Source organism: Panthera uncia, chromosome D4 (assembly GCF_023721935.1).
Source record: "Panthera uncia isolate 11264 chromosome D4, Puncia_PCG_1.0, whole genome shotgun sequence".
NCBI lineage: Eukaryota > Metazoa > Chordata > Mammalia > Carnivora > Felidae > Panthera > Panthera uncia.
This window is the reverse complement of record NC_064807.1, coordinates 42,708,485-42,723,236: the sequence shown is the minus strand read 5'-3', so window position 1 is coordinate 42,723,236 and position 14,752 is coordinate 42,708,485. Positions and strand designations below refer to the sequence as shown.

Genomic DNA, 14,752 nt, shown 5'->3' with positions numbered 1-14,752 from the left:
AAGTTCTATGACTGACTCCTTTCTTGTATCTCACGGAATCTGACATGCTCCTTCCAGTTGCTTCCCAGGACATCTGGGGAACTGTTGGGCTTGGGGACTGCGGAGAGGCATCAGAAAGAGGGGTGGGCCGTAGGGTCTGTTCTGGGCTGTGGCTAATTGTGGGATCTTGGGCAGGAAACTGAATGTCTCCAGGATTCTCTAAGGATTAAATGAGATAATGTGAGTCTCCTGCTTTTAGGTTGTGCTTGATATAGCTTGACGTCTTGAAGTTACAAAAAGTGCTTGCCCACCACAATGTGCACAAGAGTGTAAAAGATGGCACTGGTAGTGGGGAATACTAAAGAGAACTCTAAAAACTGGATTAGAAGCCTTATACATGTTTGGAATCAATGGATGGTCCTCAGTTTGGGCTGATCATGAGAGTCACCTGGGGAGTCCAGGTCGGTTGCCCAGACTGTTCAACCCTCCTCTCTGAGGGTGGGCCTCGCTGGCCGTCTTCAGGTGATTCTGACCATTTGCTAGGATTGGGAACCACTGATCTAGATCATATACGAGTATGGGTCTTGCTTTTAAGCATTGATAGGTGGGGCCAAATTATGTTTTAGTTTAGGGCTACCTTTCCACATGACAGAGGCAAAACCTCTATGGCTCACCATCCCCTGGGGGGGCCCTTCACTTCACCCTCCGGCCTCCTCCTGAGATAATGAGATCAGATTGTCATTAGGGTTTAATCTGCACTGTTGTGGGCATGGGGATTGAAGGCCTATTTTCCATCTTTGCTCAGCACCTAAGTAGTTAGGAAGGTAGGCATGCTTATCCAAGAGGTGCAAAGTACATGCAGTGAGAAGTCCCCCTCCCATCCCTGTTGTAGGCGAACTGCTTCTTTGGGTTTTCCTAATGATTCTGTGTCTCCTCCATCCCTGCAAGGGGGCTATTCACCATCACAGGCATCCTTGGTTCTCTCTGCTTCCTCCTCCTCCTGTATCTACCCCTCCACTCCATGGTCGCAGTCTGTGGTCTCTGGTTTGACCCACATCCGTCGCCCCGCTTCTCTTCTGTCTTCTTTCACTTCTCAAAGTAGGTGTTGACCCACCTGGCTATCTCATTAACTTCAACAGCCTTCGAGCGTTCACTGTTTCCCCCCTGTCCCCGTATCTGCCCCATTAATGGTGCCAGCAACGTTCCACGTGCCCTGGGTTTAAAAGTTGGAATCTTCTCTTCTCCCTCATCTCCAAGATAGAATTATTTCCAAAGTCCGGTTTCCTCCTCTTCGGTCTTTCTTTAATTGGTCCCCTCCTTTTTATTCCCATAGTTCCTTCCTAGGGTCTCTCATTTTTATGTTTGGAAACTGGTCCTAACACATTTTTCTAACGTTCCCTCCAATGATTGGCTTACACAAAGCCACTCCTTGAGGTGGATAGAGCTTTCTGGCATTTCCTGTGCATACCTCATGACCTCCCATCTCTGTTCCTTGCTCTTGCCTCCATGTTCTTTCAATGCCTGTGTCCCCTCCTCCTGCTGTGCGACCTGTTAAGGCCCTGTTTTGGTTGTAAGTCTCCACTAACCCAGTCCTGTAGCTCCCCATCAAAGAGTGACCCTTCTCCCTGTGTTCTCGGTTCTAGTTATGAGTCTGCCTGCTTTATCCATGCCCACTTGATCGTATACTCCTGGAAAGCAGAGACCGCGTTTTCTATTTTTGTGTGCTCTGTAATATTACTATTCTCTATTTGTTAGTCAAACAGCTTTTTGAATAAAAATATATATTTTTTTGTTTGTTAAGGTGATCTACTGGAATGGATTAGGAAGGCAAGATCTACAGCTGTACTGTCCAGTGGGGTAGCCACCAGTCACGTGGACCATTTCATCAAAATTAATTAAAAGCAAATAAAATGAAAACTTCAGTTCCTCACTGCAATAGCTACATGGGCGTCGTGGCCACTCTATCGGACAGTGCCGATGGGGGATCATTTTCATCATCACAGAAATTTCACTAGACAACCTTGATCTAGAGTCTCATTATCTGGGAGTCCTCATCCTCCTCACCTCAAGTTAGATCTCCAAGGTGTGTTGGGATGAAATGAAAAGAATTTTATAGGTGTTTTCTAAGCCCTGGATGTCAATAACTTTTGACGCTTCCCAGCCTGAGGTTATGGGAAAGTGATGAGAAATCTGGAGGAAAAGTATGTGTGACGAAGAAGTCTGTCAGAGGAGAGGGCCCTTTGGTGGAAGAGGGGAGATTGGGGTTTGAGTCACTTGACCTCTCTCGGCTTGGTTTCTTTTAATTTTTTAGACCAGAGTTGTGGAGGTTCTTTGTACTGCTAAGGAAGCCCATACCTCTCCCTCTTCTCTCCCACTTCATCTTCCTCCTAAGGCTAGGTTTATGCAAAGAGTTGTCCTTTCAACTGTATTTCTGAAGACTTGCTTCTTGTTAGTGGAGAAGCTTGGGATGCACAGGTTCCTGGAGAGGAAGTCTTCCTTCCTGCAGCAGCAGCTGTCAAAGGCTCTGGGCATGGGCTCTGCTCTTGGAACAAGTTCTTACTCTTGGCCACAAGATGGCAGCCTTCTCCCAACCATCTCTCCTTAAGTCAGAGACCAGCCTAAGTGGGAAACAAAACCTTGGAGTTCTGGGTTTTCCTTAGTTTAATTTTCTAAATTACCATATTGTTTTACCATTTAAATTTACCACATTGTTTTCTAAAATGAGCAATTATATTTTAGAGCCCAGCAGAGCTCCGTAAGTGGTATACGTTGAGCAGTAGGTCAGATTAGAAAGGGATGGTGTTTCAAATATCTAAATCTAAAGATTCTAACATTCAAAACAAAAACACAAAACAAAAAAACAAAATAAAACCCTTTAGATGAACTTTGCTGGTTTGAACAAACCACACGTATTTTACTGCATCAAGCTCAAGGCTCTACAACAGTCCACTTGACCATCAAAGTCTGGCAAGTGGAATTATTACAATGAAATGTTATATTCTCTTTTCAATGTAATCAGTCCCAAATAAGCCAAACTATTCATGGGTTGAAGAAACACAAGAAAGTAAACAGTTGAACATTTTTTTTCACCGTCTTATCACTTAATTATCTGGACAACAGAGCTATATTGGGGGATTTGAGTATAGTGACCCTACTTTTGTGTCTGAGAGAATAGGATTTCCAATTACATTTGAGTATCATCAGCATTTCATATTATGGAAAAAAATGCTACTCTTTAGTTTTCAGTATTATACCACCTTACATATATGTAGTGTTTAAAAATTGTAAAAGTAGTTTCTCATACATTATTATCTTCCTGGGGATCCCTCTACATGGGAAGCATTGCTTAGTTTGGAAGTTTGATTCCCTGATCTTAGCCTCTGTTCTCCCTGTGGATGTTTTTGGTTTACTGAGCTATTTATGTCCCAAATTATTAAATTTGAAACTGGGGTTGGGAGAGGGCTGTAGATGAAGTAAAATGTCAGATTTTTAAGGCCAAATGGGATCCTAATGGTCACTAGCCCTTTAATTTTACAGATAGTGGAATTGAAGCATTGAGATTCATTTTAATACATAAGAACACATTTTGTTAAGCTTTAGGCACAATTTAGGTCAATCGATGAAATTTTATTCATCTACTGTGTGTCAGAGAGTGTACTGACTATTACAGTTCACAGTCTGTGGTCTGTTTTCAAGTCACACTGGGCTATTTTTGACTACAGATTGTAATATGAAGGCTCCTGTCCAGTTAAGAAATAATATTTGATGTTAAAAAAGGTGTAATTCTTAAAGCCTTTTAGTAAAGTAATAAAAATAGCAAATCTCTCTTCTGAGATTAAAGTGTAATAACACTCCTTTTTCTGAAATTCACGTTAAAAAACAGTTAATTGAGGGGTTGATATAGCTTGCTTTTTATATCTGATTATTTTATGGCTTGCAGTGTGCTATTTTAAAGACTTTGTGCAGCCTTGCAGAAAATTCCAAGACGGGGTAATGTATCATGAAATATTTATGTAGCATTGGTAGTATGTGCAGCATTTCATAAAAAAGGTAGTCCCATAGAGGACTTGCGAGTTGTTGAAAAGGATGTGGATTTGGCCCTTTCACAGAGCTTGGGGAGGAAGGTGATCTCAGGGCCAGTCATGTATCTGCAACTTAAATCAGTTATGTTAACCAGGGAGGAACTTGTTATTTTAATTTTGGAAAATATTTTCTTCACATTGATGGAAATTTCCTTAACCCTAGATTTTATTTTCTTAGAGTCTCTGTTACAAATTAAGAGGAAGGAAAAAAATCAAGGAATTGGTTTGATATTACATGTTTCAAGAAGAATTCTTGTTTTTAATTTAAATAAAATTGACTTCATAAATTCTGATTAAGAAAAAAGGACAAAGAACAGCTTTTAATAGAAGCTTGCTGGTGGCTTTTTATCTTTAGCAAATCCAGAGAGAGGAGCCAAGAAAAAAAACCCACCCTTTTCCTTTAACATTGAATTATTTTTATTGTAGAATTGTGCACTTTGTGTTCTGTTATGTGCTCTTTAAAAATGATGGCATTTTTTGTGATATCAGAATTAACGTTTAGTGTCCATAAACACATTTCATCTTATAAAAGATCAGTTCAGTAAGTATGAATGATTAGTCAAATTTCAGATAGGAAATCACAACTTCATAGTATTCAGATTACAGCAGTTAAAATGATCTCAGTTTTACAGACTACAAATTGGTCAGTTTAGAGTTTTGAGTGCCCCTGCTCTAATTCCGTCTGCTGTGGGCACTTTTAACCCCCCTTTCCCTTTATTGATATTAAAATATTTTGGACTGACCTTCTGATTTACAGTTCATTTGGGAAGGTGACTGGTCTCCTGTGGGGAGGGGGGAATAGCTAAGCTTCCAATGAACAAGACCGATAAAATAAGCGATGTAGGATTTCAGAGATGGGAGAGCTCCCTTTGGGAAGGGATAGCAGAGAAGGCTGTAGGAAGGTGAGTCATTTGCTTGTGGCATGGGGAAAGAGAGTTGCCAGACTTAGGCTACCCAGTTTCAAATCGTGGCTATGCCACTTTGAGCTTGTGCAGGTGGTTTAGTCTTTCTGTAGGTGTGAGGATTGGGGGGGGGGGGGGGGAGCACATGCCTGGTACTTAGTGGTGAGCTGTGAAGGAAAACCTTGGGGGCAGGACTGTCTATATCAGCTGCAGAGGCATGGTGGCATAGAGAGGTGGACACATCACATCCAACTGAGCACTTGAAGCCTTGAGAGGGAGGTCAGGTCAGAAGCTCCATGGAGGTAATTGTGTGGGGCTCTTAAATGTCTAAGAGTGGACCTTGGGCAGCAAAGACAGCCACTGATGTGTCTGAGCAGGTGAGCAGTGCAGATAAAACCATCTTCTCTGGGGCTCCTGAGTGGCTCAATCGTTGTCTGACTCTTGATTTCTGCTCAGGTCATGATCTCACGGTTGTGAGATTGAGCTGCATGTCAGGCTCCATGCTGAGTGTGGAGCCTGTGTGAGATTCTCTCTACCCCTCCCCTACTTGTTCCTTCTCTCCCTCTCCGTCTCTGACAAAATGCACAAAAACAGTTTCTCCAAAGTACTCAACAGAGCGGCATCTCCCCCCGCCATTAAAACAAATACCCAATATCTGAATTAGGTCAACTTTAAGTCTGTTGTTTGGTTAAAACTCCTGAATGGATGGGTAATTTGCTAATATTTCCTTGAAGGTACCTTCATGCCATTCTTGTCATTTTTCTTTCTTTATTCAACAGTGTGCTGATGGTTTACTATGAGCGACAGTGCAATGTGGGAGTTAGGAGCACAGGGCCTGGGCCATAACATGTGGGTTCAAATCCCAGCCTTTGCACTTACCAGCTGTGTCATGTGGAACCATTTTAGAGCAGAACCTTTGCACCCTCGTCTGTAAAATGGGGATCATAGAGCCTATCTTGTGGTGTTGTTGTGAGGATTGAGTCTCAGTATTAAATAGGCAAATAGAACAATGCCTGGCATAAGTAGTAAGGCATAAATAAGTGTTATTAGGTAAATGTAAAGCTGTCAGTCTGTGTTCTAGGTCGTGAGGCCCTGGGAGGAGGGAATCAGCTCTTTTGCTCCCATGGAGAACTTGCACTCTAGGGAAGGGTGTTAATTCTGTTTATTGGCTGGTGAGTAATGAAAAATACTCTGCAGAGAATTCATACAGCCTGATGTGCTTAACTGCTTGGGGAATTTGATTAAGCTTGGAGGATAGAGTGGGTTCATAAAGATATAATCTGCTCCTCACCCAAGTGGGAAGGCCCTCTGCCCTCTCAGGGATGCTTACGTTTGAGTCAAGCAATGATTATGCTTCTTAAGTTGACATTAACCTTCAGGTAAAGTTTCTAATTCAGTTTAGACATTTCCAAGTCTTAAAAACAGTGACTTAGGGATTAAAGGGATCCTCACTGCCTAGCATATGCTACCATTCCCTTCTATTCTCTTCCTTATTGCCTCCTTCCAAATAACTTTGAAGCATCTGTGATGGTCTTCAAGGAAAGTGTTTCTAAATGGCTGTCAATGTAACCACTTACCTGAATACATCCGTATATCTTGGGTATCCAGAATATCCCAAAGCGTCTCATTCTAAAGTTAACAAATAATTCAAGGAAGAAGTTATGGGGTGCCTGGATGGCTCAGTTGGTTAAGCTTTGACTCTTCATTTCAGCTCTGGTCATGATCTTGCGGTTCATGAGTTTGAGCCCCATGTCAGGCTCTGGGCTGACAGTGGGGAGCCTGCTTGGGATTCTCTGTCTCCCTCTCTCTGTCTTCCCCCCACCCCCTCCCTTCCCTCACACATGCATTATCTCTCTTAAAATAAATATTAAAAAAAGAGCTTACATTTCTGCCTATGCTGGTCAGTTACTTAATTTTAGAAACGTTATCCTATACATGATTATTTAAAAAAATCAAAACTTTCCCCCTTAACTATCCATTTTTTTCTTTCAAGTAGGATGTAACTTTGTTCTTCAAATAAAGAAAATCTATATATATCTGAATAAGAGCTCAAAATTAAAAGCAGAAGATTAATTGAACACATTGTTCTTCTGTCCTGCCTCAGATGAGTAATGTCTGGGAAAGAAAATGGGACAATGAGTTCGAATGTTTGAATTCTAGTCCTGGTTTTGATTATTAGGTTTGTGAATTCATTCAGGTCCTTTAACATCTTTGGATCTTTTCTCTCTCTCTCTTTTTTTTCTTTTCTTTTCTTTCTTTTTTTTTTTTTGAGAGAGAGAGAGAGAGAGAGAGACAGAGCACAAGCAGGGGAGGGGCAGAGAGAGAGGGAGACACAGAATCCGAAGCAGTCTCCAGGCTATGAGTTGTCAGTACAGAGCCTGACGCAAGGCTTGAACTCACAGACTGTGAGATCATGACCTGAGCCAAAGTTGGACACTTAACTGACTAAGCCTCCCTGGTACCCCAACATCTCTGGATTTTTAAAATTTATTTTATTTTAGAGAGAGTGTGAGCAGGGGAGAGGGGCAGAGGGAGAGCAAGTGAGCATGCACAAGAGAATGTTAAGCCGGCTCCATGCTCAGTGTGAGCCCAATGCAGGGCTTGAACCCATGACCCTGGGATCATGACCTGAGTAGATCAAGAGTAGAATGCTCAACTGACTGAGCCACCCAGGCTCCTCTAACATCTTTGGACTTTTAAAAATTAGTGATCATCACTTTTTTTTTTTTTTTTTTTTTTTTTTTTGAGAATAGCCAATTGACAAGTATAAGGTGTTATCTGTGGTTTTAGTTTGAATTTCCCTGATGATTAGTGATATTGAGCTTTTTTTTTCATGTACCTGTTGTCTATTGGAATTCTTAGCTCATTTTTAAACTAGGATATTTTTAAATTTTATTTTTTATTTTTTAAAATCTACATCCAAGTTAGTTAGCATTTAGTGTAACAATGATTTCAGGAGTAGATTCCTTAGTGCCCCTTACCCATTTAGCCCATCCCCCCTCCCACAACCCCTCCAGTAACCCTCAGTTTGTTCCCCATATTTATGAGTCTCTTCTGTTTTGTCCCCCTCCCTGTTTTTATATTATTTTTGTTTCCTTTCCCTTATGTTCATCTGTTTTGTCTCTTAAAGTCCTCATATGAGTGAAGTCATATGATTTTTGTCTTTCTCTAATTTCACTTAGCATAATACCCTCCAGTTCCATCCATGTAGTTGCAAATGGCAAGATTTCATTCTTTTTGATTGCTGAATAATACTCCATTGTATACATATGCATTCATCCATTGATAGACATTTGGGCTCTTTCCATACTTTGGCTATTGTTGATAGTGCTGCTATAAATATGGGGGTGCATGTGTCCCTTCAAAACAGCACACCTGTATCCCGTGGATAAATGCCTAATAGTGCAATTGCTGGGTCATAGGGTAGTTCTATTTTTAGTTTTTTGAGGAACCTCCATACTGTTTTCCAGAGTGGCTGCACCAGTTTGCATTCCCACCAACAATGCAAAAGAGATCCTCTTTCTCCGTATCCTTGCCAACATCTGTTGTTGCCTGAGTTGTTTTAAAATTTTATTTTTTGCTATTGAGTTACGGGAATTCCTTCTATTTTAGAGATTAACTCCTTATCACATACATGGCTTGCAAATATTTTCTGCCATGTGTAAGTTGCCTTGAGAATTGGAGGGAATGCAAAATGATGCAACCACCATGGAGAAAAGTATGGTGATTCCTCAAAAAATTGAAAATAGAGCTACCACATTATCTAGCCATTCTGGCTCTGAGTATTTATCTAGAAGAATTGATATCATGATCCTAAAGAGATGTTAGTACTCCCTTGTTCAATGTAGCACTACTCCCAATGATCAAGATTTGGAAGAAAACTAAATGTCCAGTGATGGATGAATAGATAAAATGTGGTATACACATACAATGAAATATGCTTCAGTTTTTAATAAGAAGGAAATTCTGCAATATGCGACCTTATCGATAAACCTTAAGGGCATTATGCTAAGGAAAATAAGCCAGTCACAGAAAGACAAATATAAATGATTCTACTTGAGTTTTCTAAAAAATTTATAAAATCAGTGAGTAGAATGCTAGTTGCTAGGGGCTGAGGAGAGGGGTTAAATGGGGAGTTACTCATCAATAGGCATAAAGTTTCAGATGAGCAAGATGAGTGAGTTCTGGAGATCTGCTGTACAACATTGTACCTATCATCAATACTTATTGTACACTGAGTTTTAAGAGGGTGTATCTTGTTTTAAGTGTTATTACCACAATACATAGGGAGTATAGTCAATGGTATTGTAATAGTGTTGTATGGAGACAGATGGTAGGTACACTTGTGATGAGCATAGCTAAATGTATAGACTTATGGAGTCACTCTGTTGTATATCTGACAGTAATATAACGTGTGCCAATTATACTTCAATTAAAAAAAATCCTGCAGGCTCTAAATTTTGAAAATGCATTCTGCTATTTTTAAGACTTATATTACAAAGAGAACTAGGGAGAATGCTCGTCAGCCAGGGTCCAGGCACTATCATGCCAAGTTCTCAACACATTAATTTACACACAGGCTTTCTTATGTAGCCAGGTATACCTAAGACCCACCTATACCCATGCAACATTTCAGAATTTGCTTTGTGGTTCATGGGGGACAGAGGCCCAGCTGTGGCAAAAAACAAAAACAAAAACAAAAACAAAAACAAAAAAAAACCCTTGAAAGAGAAAAGTGATAACCCGAATATGCAAACGGGTCAAATATACATTTGCAAATGAGACAAGTCAAGGTATCTCAAAGAAGTAAGGGGAGGAGGACATTGAAGATGTGTAAAGTGGTCATGATGATGGGTCAGAGGAATAAAATATTAAGGATCAAAAAATTTTCTTACCACAATAAAATTAAAGTGGAAAAATTGATGCTCATCAGACAATGAGATAGTCCCCTATTCTCTCTATTGGTGTTTTCTGAGTGCAGTTAATTTTTATCTTGGGGTTTTGAAGGGGTCTGAAGAGATCTTCTAGAGCCTCTGTTGGTGAGCCTAAAGAAGTGAGGGAAAAGTGGAGGTATGTCACAGAGCTGAGGAGGGACGGATGTTTTCTTGACTTTTCCAAAAATTATTGAATGGCTAGTTAGAATGAATGTCTTTCTCAGGCCTCGTGGATTCTTGGGGACGTGGCTGATCCAGTTTATTCTTGGCACTCTGAATTTCTCTGCATGGCAGCTGTATGTAGCTGCCCTGTTCTAACTTTATAGAACTTAACTCTCTGATAACCAAAAAGACTAATTAGTGTACTATTTCCAAATTTCAAGAGGAAGAGGGGCTCAGCCTATGATGTGGTTCCTCTGGCATTCAGAGTCCTTTCCCTTGGTCCAGTCGGCTGAGCTCTGGGGCTGTGGGGTTGTACAGACTGGGTGGTTGGGGGAGAAGGGTATTCTCAATAATATGGGGTGGGTGGAAAAAAATGACTAGAAAAAAAACGATTGGCCCCTTGGGGATTCTTGCCAAGATAGTCTTATAGATAAAGTTGGTGAAAGATGGATTGGACGATAGTATAATTAGGTAGATTCACAGCTCATTGAACAAGCTTGTCCATAGAGCCATCAGTTGACTGGCTTTTTGCCTACTTGGAACAACATCAGTAGCACCATGCCACAGGACACCACCATTAACTTTGTCTTGTTCAACATTTTTGTCAACACTTGGATGAATACCTAGAAGTCATCCTTATCAAATATATTGAAAGCACAAAGTGGGAAGACTATAGCAAGTGTGATAGATGACAGAATCAAGATTCAAAATTATCTTGACAGGCTGGAATGCTGGGCCCTGAACCAAGCTGAAACTTAACAAGAGTAAACATGAGGTTCTGCATTTGAGATGAAAAATCGATTATACGTATTCGTAATGGGAGAGGTTTGTCTTGGCCATAGTTCACTGAAAGGTCTTTGCGTCTTACTTAACCACAAGTTTAACGTGATTTGTGGGTGTGATGTGGCTGCTAAGAAACATTAACTTGGTTTCAGGCTGAATGGAAGTAGGGTGTGCACGTCAGAAGAAAGAATTACTTTATTGATCTTGGTCTTGGTCATACCACAACTGAAGGATGCTTTTCCTTGTGGACACTTCATTTTTTAAAGGATCACAGCAAGTGACCAGGAGGGCCAGGTTACAGGGAATGTGTTCTAGCAGTGAGAAACCTTGAACTTGACAAGATCAGGGAATGGATAGACAGTCAACTAGTAATTGAAAGGCTGAAATCTGCAGAGCAGGAGCTGTACTTGTTCTGGGTCATTGAGAGGGGAGAACTAAGACCACTGAGTGGTCACTTCATGGAAACCGATGTGGGGTCAGTACAAATGACTTTTATAGCAGGACCATGGAAACTTGAAGTGGACTGTCTTTGGTTCTTGAGCCAGGCGTGTGCCTGTTGGGATGCTGTGGAAAGAATTCCTGCCTTGGACAGGAGGTTTGACAAAATGATCTCCAGGGTCCCTTTCAACACCGAAAACCCAGATTTCTGGAAAGGGAGAAGAGCATTTATTTTAATATGATGATTGAACTTGAAAGACTATTGCAGAGCAAAGAACTATGGATGCATGTGATATGAAGAATAAGCTGAGATCCATATGTGCCTGAAAAACCCAGGAAGTTAAGAGGGTTCTTCAGGCATTTATATTTAATGCGTAAAGCACATGTGCAGACTTCAGCCTCCTGTCTCTACTGAACCTGTCTTTTCACTTGGTGCCCTTGTTTTTCTGCAGCCCTTTTAGTAGCCTTGAGTAATGTATAAAAATGCTTCATCTGTTGTCTCTACAACTTTCCCTGATAATATCTACATGTAGCTGTGCATGTTTAGGAGGCTTTTGTGGGCTAGCCTGGGATACTAGCCACCATGTGAAGCCATGCTTTTGCGGGAAATACATTTCAAGCTTCCGGCAACCAGTGTATGGACTTTTGAAACATGTTTCCCTGCAATATCGGGATGACCCATGATTCTCTTTCCTTATGACATTCTACTTCCCACTACCTTGGAGCCTTTCTAAACTGCCCTCTGAGCTAGAGAGCCCTCCTTGCTCCTTACTGCCAACCTGACAGTTCCTGAGATTCTGACATTTGATGAATCAAGCCTTCCTATTTGTCATCCATATAAATGAATTTTATTTATTATTTATGAATTTGAAAAATCTTAAATAACCTCACATCATACAATACGATAAGGGAGAAAAACCATGGGTAAAAATATGTTTTCTGTCCCAGTAGTGCACTTGCATGCCTGCTCTGGGTCCCTGTCATGTGTGGATTTAGGGTTGCTGTTTTGGTCTCCCTTGCTTTTCAAGTTTCCAGTCCCTGTATCAGAAGGTGCAGGAACCAGCTGTGGATATTTTAAAATGATGATGCTGGTGCTTAGGAAAGCTCCTAGAATGGTTCTATTATTCAGAATTCTTGCTTCAAGCAATTGAAATGGACCCTGGCTGGCTCAAGCAGGTTTAAACAAATGAAAAGCTGTAGGATGGTTCTCAGAATTAGTAGGAGGGCTGGAGAAGCAAGGATGGGGGGATGGGAAGGTATAAGAGAAGCAGGAGGCTAGAGCCACAGCCCCAGTCACTCTCTGGAGACCATCTGGTGAGGATACTGCTGATGCCCTCTTGGTATTGAACACATTGCCCCTGCAGTGATGACCACTGGACACAGCCCTGGCCCTGCCAGTGTCCTTGCCCAGTGGAATGACTTCTTCGCTGTTGGGCCAGCTATTTATTCTTCTTGCATCACTTGTACATTAAAATCTCCAGATGGGAGCTTCAGATTTGCCAGGACTTGATCAGATGCTGAGGCCTCACTGTGGAATTGGGGGTTGGTGGGGGTATCTTACCTTTTGGTTTCTCTAGCGGGAGATGGGCACTGCCTCTCACAAGATTGACTTCGTTGAGAATTTCTCAAATAAAAGCTAAACATTAGTATGTTTAGATTTCTCTATTCATTTATGAAAACAGAAGGCTGAACTTAGGTTAGAGCAGCTTCTCAACTGTGGCACAAGTTGGTGTTTTTGTTTTAGGGACCTGTCCTGTGCTTGATGATATTGAGTAGCATTTCTGGCCTCTATTCACTAGATGCACATGACACCCACCCAGTTGTCTGGAAATATTTTAAAAAAAATTTTTTTTTTAACATTTATTTATTTTTGAGACAGAGAGAGACAGAGCATGAACAGGGGAGGGGCAGAGAGAGAGGGAGACACAGAATCTGAAACAGGCTCCAGGCTCTGAGCTGTCAGCACAGAGCCCGACGTGGGGCTCGAACTCACAGACCGCGAGATCGTGACCTGAGCCGAAGTTGGCCGCTTAACCGACTGAGCCACCCAGGTGCCCCTGGAAATATTTTTTATTGTCCTATTGCCAAATGCCCCCTGGAGGGGGGAAAACTGCCCAAGGTCGAGAATCACTGGGCTGGAGGCTTTCTCAAACCATGGATTATAATTTGATAACCTTGCAATAATGGCTTTATCACAAGAATGGATCTTCTTCTCTTGTTCTTGGAGAGAGACACTTTCCCCATGACAGTGCCCTTCCCCTGAATGCAAAGGAAGGTCTGAAATTCCAATGTGTTTAAGCATCAACTTGAGAGCTATTTCAAAGATGCAAATTCCCGGGCCATGCCACCATATAGTTTGACTCTGTGGGTCTGAGGTCCAGGAATTTGCAGGTTTTAACAATGAACTCTGGTGATTCTGATGTACGTGGGCTATGGACTAAACCATGAAGCTACTTCATTGATTATCAACCCAAGACACTAAAGGCATGTGTTTCGTCAGGGAGAAGAGCTGCAATTTTAGAGCTTTCAAATCTTTCCAGTCATTGGTGAAAAAGAAGCACCGTAAAGGTACAGTCTGTTTTACAGGAATTTTTTGGCAAGGGTTGTTTGGAACCAGCCTTGACATGTGACACTGGCACTCACCACCCTCTGTTGCCATCAGCGAGAAGTGTCCTCTGTTTTGAGCTCCGACTTGCCTCTCAATCCTCCTTTGGGAGGGACCTTCACTTCATCCCCCTGCCCACAAGTGTTAGTCAAACCTTGAAGGGAGGTTTTCGTGCTTTCCAGGTCTCCCTGGTCTATTTTGTGGTCTCCTTCACTGACACCCTAACCTCCACAGATGCAGAGAACGTGGTCCCTCAGCATCGTGGACTCTGCTTCCCCTGCAGACCCTCCATGGTGGGAGATCCCACATTCTAATTGTGCATCGGGCACAGGAGGCATGAGGCAACATCTACAACAAAACTGTGGCCCCCAGGGGCACCTGGGTGGCTCAGTTGGTTAAGCATCTGACTTCAGCTCAGGTTATGATTTTGCAGTTTGTGAGTTCGATCCCCACGTTGGGCTCTGTGCTGACAGCTCAGAGCCTGGAGACTGCTTTGGATTCTGTGTCTTCCTCTCTGTCTGCTCCTCCCCTGCTCATGATCTGTCTGTCTGTCTGTCTCTGTCTCCCTCTCTCTCAAAAAAAGCTATTAAAAACAACAACAACAAAAACTGTGGCCCTTCTGGTCTCGACAACTCTCTCTCAGGAAGCCTGATATAGAATCAAGAAGGTTACATTCGTTGATGAAGGATTTTGTCATTTTCTACCATATTTGGAGAGCTTGCTTGAGACAGTAGGCTCCATTTTCATTTCTGCTCTAGTGGGAACTAGTCATAGTGCTATTTCTTTCCTCTTCTTCTTCTTTTTAACGTTTGTTTATTTTTGAGAGAAAGCAGGGGAGGGGCAGGGAGAGAGGGAGACAGAGGATCC

At 41.8% G+C, this 14,752-nt stretch overlaps 1 protein-coding gene across 1 annotated transcript in view; it reads left to right on the top strand.

Moving 5' to 3' along the window:
- SAXO1 (stabilizer of axonemal microtubules 1) overlaps positions 1 to 14,752 on the top strand; it is a 49,039-nt gene that overhangs the window by 1,238 nt on the left and 33,049 nt on the right. The window lies entirely within an intron of this gene.